This window comes from Setaria italica, chromosome III (genome assembly GCF_000263155.2).
Source record: "Setaria italica strain Yugu1 chromosome III, Setaria_italica_v2.0, whole genome shotgun sequence".
Taxonomy (NCBI): domain Eukaryota; kingdom Viridiplantae; phylum Streptophyta; class Magnoliopsida; order Poales; family Poaceae; genus Setaria; species Setaria italica.
This window is the reverse complement of record NC_028452.1, coordinates 22,782,179-22,793,013: the sequence shown is the minus strand read 5'-3', so window position 1 is coordinate 22,793,013 and position 10,835 is coordinate 22,782,179. Positions and strand designations below refer to the sequence as shown.

The following is a 10,835-nucleotide window of genomic DNA, read 5'->3' as shown; positions in this document are numbered from 1 at the left end:
GCCTGGCCGGATCCACCGCGCCGCCCCTCCTCCTGGCCGGATCCGCCGCGCCACCCTCCCCCCTCCTCCACCGCGCCGCCCTCCCCCTTCCTCCGCCGCGCTGCCACGGATCCCCCCTCCTCGGCGGCGGGTGTGGGAGGCGGCTTCGGCGGGAGTAGGCACGGGCGTGGAGGGCGGCTCTGAGCGGCCGCGCGGGAGAGCCGGCGAGCGGCTTCTCCTCCACCACCGTCGGCCCCTAAGTGCGGCCCCTCCGTCCCCGGTCCTCTCCTCCACCGTCAAGGCCCACGCAAGATCTCTGCCGTGGGGAGGTTGGAGACCTGGGAGACGGAGACGGATCCCTCGACGGATGTGTCGTCCTCGGGGACACGTCGGGCAGGCTGCGGTGCTTGACGCAAGTGACGTGGCCGCCGCCGACGTAGACCTTGAAGATGACGCCGCCGTGGTTGACGAACTCCTGGAGCACGAGCGGTGGGCGGAGCTTGCCGAGGCCCTTGCGGTGGTAGATGAGGGACATCTTGTGGGACTTGGCGGTGCTGTCGGCGACGAGGGGCTTGGCGATGAGCGGGAAGCGGAGCGCGGCGAGGAGGCCGGAGTCGGCGAGCGCAGCGGCGTCGTAGACGACGACTTGGCTAGGATGCCGAAGGTGCGGTCCTTGTCGGCGGCGTGGTCGAGGTCGGAGACGACCTGGAGCATGAAGATGTGGTTGCGGAGGCGGTCGATGGCGTGGGGCGGGTCGACGACGAGCACGGCCGGGTGGCGCGCGGCGAAGGCCTCGAGCTGGGCGCGCCAGTCGTCGCCGTAGAGCTTGTGGATGAGGAGGTGGAAGGGGCCCTGCTCCGCCAGGGGCCGCAACGCATCCACGGGGACGAGGTCCATGCCCCGCGCCGCAAGTTCCTGGATGCCGGAGGGATCGATGTTGAGGCGGCCGCCGTCGCAGAAGTCGCCAAGCTGCAGCACCTCCGCGGGCGGCTCGACAAGGAGCCCCAAGGTCAAGATGAGCGAGGGGATGAGGAACAACATGGGAAGGGGTAGTGTGCAAGAGGAAGGAAGAGCAATATTGTCATTTCTCATGTAACGTGTTAAAGTTTAACAAATTATCCAAACACCTCAATATGTTAAAGTTTAACACTATATTTGAAGGTATATTAACCTTTAACAAACTATTAAACTTTAACAACCCCTTCCTAAACAGGACCTAAAACGCGTATCAACCCCTCCCAAACAAGACTATTCCTCTTGCTAGAGCTAGCTAGTGGTAAGGCTTGCAGCACGCTGCACGCACGGCACGACCCCCGCCGCGATCCATCGGGGTCGACCAGCGGCACGGTGCCACTCCCGTGAGGTCGCGCGCGTCAGTTTGTTGGCGTTGCGCGGCCGCGCGCCGTCGCCGTCCGATCCGATCCGACCCCGCGTGCACGTGAAGCCCGCCCGCCCGCGCTCTGATGGGTCGCGTGGGCGTGGCGTCTGAGCCAGGGAGGAGGTTCTTGGCGCGGGCATGGATCAGGGATGGAATGGAGCTTTCCGCTTTAGCCTTTACTGGGAGCCTAGCCGTCACTATCGCGTAAACAGCTGATCGAGCCAAACCGCTGCCACAGTAGTATCACGGTCCCTGGTTGATCGCAATATCGCATTGAGGAACAGCACTGGATCAGACTCTCGACCGGGAACGTCACATTGTCAGAAGCCATATCAGTATTTTTCCACCGGGTAAGGCATCCTAGTAGGGTAGAAATAAAACGAACATTGAAATATACTCCCTCTATCCCATATTACAATTCATTTTAGCTTTTCTACATGCATAACTTTTACTATGTATCTGGACATAATATATATTTAGGTGCATAACAAAACCTATATACTAAAAAAGTCAAAACGAATAATAATTTGGGATGAAAGGAGTGTGAAACACAAGAATCCGACACGAATGATCGATGCATGTGAAAAAACGACAAGATTGGAAACACGTGAAACTCTTGCTGAAAATGTCATTATTTAAGATAAGAATATAGGGAACGCACAAAAAGTTCCCAGAATCCTATCACATGTGTCCTCAGATTTTATTTATTTATGTAATAAGGTTTATTTCGTTCCTTATAACTTTTGTGATACAGATTTGATGCCACTAGGTTCGGATTAAAATGTTGGTGCATGTGTGTAAGTAAGCGTGATTCATGTGAGCGTACGTACTTTAAAACTTTTATAGGAACTCATTTTATGTTAAAATCCATATAAAATTCCTTCAACCAAAAAAAGCATGTACGTAGACTGGTGGCTGGTCAATTTTTTAAATTGACAACACCTTCTCAATGTTATGGAATCCCGCGTGTTACAAAATCATGTTGTCAGAGCGGGCGCCCCGTCATGATGATAGAATAGAGAAAGAAGGGTCGCGGTCTGTCACGTGGGGACACATGGATTTCGATTTTGGGCTCCGCGAAGCCAAGTGTACTATTTGCTCCTACCCTTTTCTCACACCATTAGCACGTTTATTAATGCGCTGTATACCGGCGTCTGGACGCAAGGTCATTGTGTAGATAACCAATCTTTTTAAATTCATCGTGAACTCGCACATGTCTGGCGGTGACGAGGCGGTCGTCGTGGCAGGTATGGCACCGTGGAACTAGTACCATACAAGTACTAAATCTTGACAAGTGGATCATACATGTATGGTGTGCTACTAGCACCAGTAGTATATCCCAGGACTTTCAGCTTGGTCACGCTGAAATTAACCTGCCACGCCAGATATTAAATACTAGGCCGCCTGACGAAAGCGCGTCAGCAGGACGACCTGTGTGTGTCATTACTCATTAATCGCGGATTTGCCTTGTACTGTCCCAAATCAGCTGCACCGTGCAGAGCTGATTTTTGCTTCAACTTATAAACCGGCTGAAAAGCTGAAACGACTGATTTGTTGTGAGAGAAAAATACTATTTGGTAGCTGATAAGCTAGCTGAATAAGCTGAAGCGAATAGGCCTCTGCTGCAGGTGCAGGCTCGTGGATCAGCGGCGACCGGAGAGAAAGAGATCGATCTCCGTACCCACTGGCGCGGCCCGGAAATCTGAGAAACGAAGCAGCCGCGAAGCTTCCGCGCAGCAGAATCTGTGTGTGGGTCGACCATGACGACGATGCCTCGTGGAGATCGGAGAGCGGCAGGACGAGCTAGCTAGGCGGCTAGGCCGGATATGGAGGCTATGGCCTGCTGTACGCCTCACGCACCATCACACGTCCACCGATACGGCGGCATGGCCCGGTGCGCGATCGAGCTGCGTGGACCGGCCGTTCCGAACATTATTTGCTTCTTGGAACATGGAATTTGTTCGGCGCTGTCTGCGCTCTCCACATTTCAGGGGAAAGAACGGCCGCCCGCTATTTGAGCCGCCGGTTCCGGCACCTGCTTCGCTCTGGTCTGGGCTCTGCGAGTCTGCGTGGAGGGCAGAAGCCGAGAAGCGTTGAGCATCTATCTGCCTTTCGCTTGGTAGTCGCCTCTGCTGTGGCGACAGAAAGTAAGATGGAGTGCACGCCGACGCAGTGGCTTCTCTGTTCTGGTTTGACATCTCCGTGGAGGGCAGAAACGCAGAAGCTAGCGTCGTCGCGTCGAGCATCTCTCCCTAACTGCCTTTCCCTTTGGTACTCACTTGCCTTTCTCCAGTGTCCGGGAACCGGCAGAAAGATACGTGGCATGGCATAGCCGAGCAGCGATCGCGGACACCTGTGCGCATCGAAGATACACGGCCGGCCGGCCGGTCGCCGCCATCGGGTTCAATTCGGCTGGCACCGCGGCCTGCCTCAACCTGCCTGCCCGCCTCCAAATCGACGCGTCCCCCCGCGACCTCGCACGGAAGGCGTTTCTGTTGACGTCACGGCGCGCGCGTCACCTGCGACGGCCCTCGGCCGTGCGCCCGCCCCGGAGTCGCATTCCGTCCGCTCCGCCCGAGCGTGCACGTGGATCGATCAACCCAGAGCACAGCAGAACGCGACCGCGAGACCATGGTCCGTACTCCGTAGCTAGCTAGCATCGGCGTCCAGCCTGAGCCGCGGGTTTTGGTTGGGGAACGGCGCTGGGCCACTGGCCTCTGAATGTCTGATCAACCGGAAGGGCACAAGTCCTCGACGACGATGGCCGCCGCCATCAAGCTAGGTTTCTATTTGCCACGCTAATTAGCTAAGCATGCCGACTAACCCCCGCACAATGCTAAATAATTGGCCTTGTCAGTGAGCAAGTACTTCCTCCATTTCAAATTATAGACTGTTTTGATTTTATTAGATTCATAACTTTTATTATGCATTTAGATATACCCTATGTCTAGATGTATAATAATCTCTATGCATCTATATTAGTTAAGTTTATAATTTAGGATGGAGGGAGTATTAGTTAGTAAGAAATATATTTGTACTTATTCACCGGCCGGGCAAACATAATTGTTCTTGGTCTTGGTCGCCGTCGTGGGGTTCATCATCCATGATTATAATTATCCATTGCGTGGCACTAGTAAACATCAAGTATTCAAGTGGAGCAGGCCCCGGTGCCGTGCGCACTGCCATTTCGGAGAAATTGACCTCTGCAACTGCAAAGAGCTAGCGATAAGCATGGCATAAAACAAGGGCGGTTCCGAGCGACCACTTTACTCGTCTTGCGCGATCTTGTCTCGCTCGCCCACTGGGTCGCTGCCGTTCCGTCGCCGCTAGATAGTGACGAGGGTACTATCTGACCGGTCAAACGCACACGTGGAACCGCACCGTGTGGACGCGCGTCCTTGGTGACGCTCTGTCACTTTCACATTCTCCTTTCTCTCGCCCTCTCCTTGACCTGCTCTCTCACTTCGCTTTCGCGGCAATCAGTTGGTTCTAGAAAGTTCGGCGCTGTGCTCCTCCATTATTCCCTTCCATCACTGCCACTGCGCACCATCCTATGAGAAGCTTTTCGAGCTACCTATTATGCCCTTGGTCTTGTTTAGTTGCTCAAAGTTTGGAGGTGTAAAATTATAACAGCACTGTAGCACACTGTAGCATTTCGTTTGTATTTATGAATTATTATCCAAATATTGACTAATTAGGCTTAAAAAAAGATTCATCTCGCAAAGTACAACAAAACTGTGCAATTAGTTTTTGATTTCGTCTACATTTAGTACTCCATGCATGTACCGCTAGTTTGATGTGATGGGAAATCTTCTTTTTGCATAGTGTCAAAGTTGGGAGTTTTGAGGGAACTAAACATGACCCTTGTTTAGTTTACCCCCAACTTCCAACTTTAGCACTATGCAAAAAGAAGATTCCCCATCACATCAAACTTGCGGTACATGCATGGAGTACTAAATGTAGACAAAATTAAAAACTAATTGCACAGTTTTGTTGTACTTTGCGAGACGAATCTTTTGAGCCTAATTAGTCAATGTTTGGACAATAATTCACAAATACAAACGAAACGCTACAGTGTGCTGCAGTGCTGGCACAGTAATTTTAGCACTCCAAATTTTAGCAACTAAACAAGACCTACGTAGGACCGGCTACGCAAAGTAAGGATCACAAAACGTGCCGCGACCTGTCCGGTGACCGGCGCCTGCTACGTCCACGGTTTGGGAGGGGAAGGAATAACGCGGCATGCGCAGCCATTCCTTGCTTGGAGCACGGAATGTTTTGTTCGGTGCTGCCCACTTGGGAGTTGGGACTTGGCCCTTGGGAAAGGAGGGGAATACCTCGCCCACGTGCATTAGTTCGTTTCTTGCTTCGCGCTTTTCCTGTTGTGACATCAACGTTGACGGATCGGATCGGAAGAGAAACGGATACCGATCGAGTGAAGAAAACTGCGACCACCAATCGCTGTGATGATGTTGTAGTGGTCATAGCACTATTCGAATCAGACCAATAGCTTGTTTTAGGGGCTGTTTGGTCCCCGACCACATCACGCCATGCCACACCACAGGCTGTGACGGTGGAAATTCGTATCACAGGTCGTAGCGTGGAGCTCGTCATGACCGGGAACAAGCACGCTCCTGGTGGCAACAGTGGTGGCTATGACGAAGCAGCGGCGAAAATGTGCCTTTGAGCTTGTTCCTATTCTAGTGAAAACATGCAAGAAGACAATAAAAGGAGCATATCGCGACCTTGATCTATTTGAAATAGTTTGAATCCCACTTATAGTTAAAATAAACTGAAACTAGCAACCAACAGTTTTCTTTTTGCAGCTTCTCTTCGCAAGCTCCGATTTATACAAACGCAGCCGTTTCTTATGCGATCGTTTTTCTCATATTTTTAGGCGGTCGAGAAGTGATTTTCCCTGCCACTGTACCAAAAGAGGGCCCTTATATCTTCCTTTTGGTTTTGCTGGGCCCAGGCCTGCTTGCTAGTCCAGGCCGATCCAACACATTTGCGGCAACGCGGCCCAAGCTAGCCCTGCTGCGTGAGACATGTCGCCGGCGTCCGTGTGGACCTAACTAGTTAGATGTAGGAGAAATTATTTGCATCAATATTTTTGTTATACGACTTATGAGTAATGCCTGCAAAAAAAAAGACAGAGAATAATAATAATAAGAGATAAAAGCTTACTACTAACTGTGACATCCACCGAATATGTTACTTATGTGTTACCTTTAGATGATGCCATGATGGACATGTTTCTTGTAGATGGTGATTAACTCCACCATTGAAGATGATACGCAGGGTTTAGAGGGCGCTTGCGCAGAGTTGCTCGAGGTCATCGATTAATTGGCAGGAGTAGTATGGTGCTTCACTTCAGCTGTTGGCATGGCAGCTCGATCTCGCATGAACCAAAGGCTTTCGCTGGACATTTTCTGTTTCAATGGGCCTAGCCAAGGCCCAGTTGGTTTTAGTTCGGTCCAACTGGGTCTTACTAGCATCCATACCATCGTGCCTTCAACTCAATTTCGTGTTTGTTTTCAGACCACGCGGTGAAAACCATTCTATCCATGTTTTCCTCGCTAACCCTACGAACGCACTAAAATTAGACCAACAGATTTTGAAATCGGCAAAAGTATTATAGATGTCTCATCATCGACCAACATATAATGATTGCAAATTTGATTTAGAACTTCATATTTGCACTGAATCTTACATCTTCGATGAGTTCGACTCAGCAAAATTTATCGTGTGAAGCAAACCGGTCTCGTTTGGCGAACGCATTTCCATTTTACAGCATCTAACGTTGAAGATATTTTTCCCCTGCTGGCATTACGAAAAGATGAAAAATTTAATTTCTCTGAAAAATTTAATTTCTCATCACTCGAAAACTGACCCCCAAGTTGACTATTCGATAGCAGAGGGGACTCCAACCCAGCTCGGGCGACTCAGGCGGCACTCCAGCCCCCGCCGCAACCCTCCACCACCGCCTCCCACCTTCTCGCTGCTGCCGGAGCGGCTGCTGGAAGCCCGCGCAGGCATGAGGAAGGTGGCGGCGGGGCCTCTTCTTTTTTTCTCCCGAGCTCGCCCATGTGGGGGCTCCTTCTAGCGGCCGGCGACGTCCTTTTGACGAGTGGCGCTCAGATCCGGTGCCCCAATGGCCGGATCCGTGTGGCCCGCCACCGGAAACAGTGAACTTCGGGGCGGATCGACCGTCCTCGTGAAGGTTTCAGCGGGGGTCGCTGCGGCAAGTTGTGGTGGCCAGAGGCAGCGATGCGCGGGGCATGGATGCCGCATGGCAGTGGCTACGCGCGAGGAGGCGGCTCAGCCGGGACTGCGCCCGTGGAGTTGTAGGCCGCGCGGCGTTGGCGTCTAGCAGGGCGAGGAGGCGCGAGGAGGATGCACAGTGAGGAGACGGCGTCGTCGCGCAGGGTGACCGCGAAGGAGGAGGAGGCCCCAGCCCCCACGTTGCTCTCCCCAGGCGGCACGGGCGGCCCTACCTTGCCGGGTGGTGGTGGGGCTGCTTTTGCGGACTCTGGGGAAGACCCGGCCGGATCTGAGCCGTGTTGAACGGCGCGGCGGCGCTGCGCGTGGAGCAGACGGTGCGCAGGCGCAGTGGAGATGGCACACGGAGGCGCTGCATGCGGGCAACGGTGGCTGTGTCGCCTGGGCGTAGAGGCAGAGTGACGGCGGCTCAGCCCTGCGGCGCGCCGGCCTAGAGTCGAGGAGGAACGGTGGGCCAACCCTATGACGGCAGCAACGAGGAGGCACGATGGCACGATGCGAAGAGGCATGGCGGTGGCGCCGCCCCCAGGAGGGCTTCCATGACTGTGGTCCTAATAGTGACGAGTTGTGTGCATGCAGCGGTTAGGGATGGGACACTCCGGGCGAAAGTCTTAGCCAGCAATCTTGCCAGTGGCGGTGGTGGCGGCATCCTAGGGTGTCGTACTCCCCATTAGGGGCGTCATATTGGAGCCCCGTCCATGCTGCACGGGGTTCTTTGGGTGAAAACCCTGTCTAGATTCTGGACGAGCGACGGCAGTGCCACTGGTGTTGTCCCCTCCTTAGAGGCGTTGTCTCTAGAGACCCAACTCGACTTATGGCATTGCTGGTGAAGCCGATGGTCATGGGAGGCTGCAGCCGGTGGCAGCAGTCCCACCACGATGACCTTGCGGCGCGGCAAGGAGGCATAGTGCAGGATAGCAAGCTTGAGGTGGATCGTCAAACTCACGTGGAGGCAATCGCAGTTATGGTGCCAACCAAGGGTTGTCGGATTCGGCTGCTTGCAACGAACCACGGCGGTTGGCGTTGTTTGGCAGCAGTCAGTATGGCGTGGGACTGCGTCGGAGGACATCGTTTGCAGCAACGATATCGTGGGACGATTAGGCTACTCCAGTGCGGCGGGGTTGCTCAGCCTTGCTGGTGTAACAACCGACCCCTAAACCTTCCCGAGTTAGTCTTGATCAGAGCCCTTGATCCTAGTCATCTATCTTGCTTGACCGCGCCTAATTGCTCATCTATCCGCCTGGTCCCGACCCCTGAGATCCGACCCCTTCCCGCTTCGCTCCTCTCCCGACCCCGGCGAGCTCAGCCCACCGTCGGATTCTGCTAATCTTCCGCCTCGCCCGAGGGCTTGGCTGTGATCTTTTTCTTCAACTCGAGGGTGTATGTGTAAAACTTGGGAACCCTTCAGCGCTTGCGTCCAAGGACCCCCAGTTTATCACATCCTCTAGTTCAAGGATCAGACCACTAATTCCTTTCCTACCCTTACCTCTTGATCATCATCAGCTCTCTCGAACCACCATAACGTCCTGCTCTTTGTCGCAAGTTTCTGGGCTCAGGCGAGCCAGTGTTGCTGTTGAAATAACCGTCTATGCTAACCCTTGCATTGCATTCGTGTAGAGCTGCACCTCGCCGACGGCTTCTACGAGCTTCACCCGGCGCCAGAAGAAGAAGCTGTAGCCGAGCTCCTGTCCTCCGAAGCCGAAGTCGCCCCCGAAGTCGAGCAGTTCCCGTCCTCCTTGCTTGAAGGCAAGCCCCGGTTGCATGAAAATCATACGTGTTTTGCCAGACTTGCGCATGCCTTCTGTAACATGCTTGTGCATTTACGTATAGGAGTTGTGTGAAACCCTAGATGCATGACTTAGTTATCCCAGTGATCTGAGGACTAGCTGTTGGACCGAGTAGCTGCATTGCTTAACTAGGAGACGGTAAAAGTCGAGTGATTTCCTGTCACTCGCGAGTTGTAGGAGTTGCATGTTTACTCTCCTGTTATAACTATAAGGACGATGGACGGGGTAGGGTTTTGGTAACTTTTTGGTGGTCGGATGGTTGCCCCGTCTGTCTATGAAATCTTTCTAAGGCCCGACAGTGGTGGTGTTCGTGATCAAGTGTTTGAAAGTACTAGCCTCATACTTAGTATGGGATGAGGAAGCTTAGTACCGGATTGAACCTAGACGTGAGCGGTCGCCCCATTGTTCTTGGAACGGAGTTTCCCCTGCTGGTTGTCGCACGTGGTGGCAAGCGTGGTCACAGAACGACAGAGGCCGGGTCTGTGGAACCTTGCACCAAAGGAAATGGGCCCGACACGGGTTAGGGGATTGATGGGGAAGGCCGACACAGGAAGCGACCTCCGGGTGCGCAGATATCGTGAGGCTAGGTTCACCATGCATGGTTAAAGAACTCGAATCGATTCGTCTGCCTCTCACAGTTTGAGATTGCTTGATCGCTATGTCACCCTGAGTAAATGAGGAATCTGATGATGGCAATGTTTGTTGTTATATCTACACATCTTGTTTGGTTCTATGAATGCTTAGAATAAGTGGCACAACCTAGACTGGTAAATGAACCTAGAACCGGAGCTAAAACTTGAAATTAGGGTTACTTAGTGCTTTTGGCAAACAAACCCCTCAGCCAAACAGCTTGCATGTCTAGAAGGAGGAGTAGCCCTTACTCCTATCGGTTAAGTCTTGTTGAGCTTAGTAGCTCAGCCTTGTTGTGGCTCCTGTTTTTCAGGTGAAGTTGCTGCTTCCGACCCCTCTCTGGTTGGTGCTTGGTCGCCCCAGCTCCCGCCAGGCTGGACGGTCGAGTGGGATCCTTCCTCGGACGGCGAGGAGAGGAGCCAGTGATGTCCCGGTTGGCCTCACCAGGGATGTCCGACCCCGACGAAGTCTTCCGCTAGTGTTTTCTCTATTGTTTCTTGAAAACTTGTAAAACTCCGATGTTGGATTTTATGGCCGAACTAAATGGGTAAAACTTGTTCAACTCAGTGGACTTGTCGTATTCTCTGTAACCACTCACCTTCGTGTGGGTTTGCTAAACTCGATCCTGTTTAAGTGGTTAAATCGGATGAAATCCGACGGCACTTCGTATTAACTCGGTTTAGGTAGGAGTGTCGCAGGTTAGGCGGCTTAACCCTGCTTAATCAAGCTAATCCGAGGTGGTTCCGCCACAGCTGGGCTACTCCGGTGCGGTACATTAT

The 10,835-nt window shown here is 53.0% G+C and overlaps 1 pseudogene; it reads right to left on the bottom strand.

Moving 5' to 3' along the window:
• Positions 1-275: 275 nt before the first annotated feature.
• Positions 276-882, bottom strand: LOC101764046 (annotated as a pseudogene).
• Between the last annotated feature and the right edge of the window lie 9,953 nt (positions 883-10,835).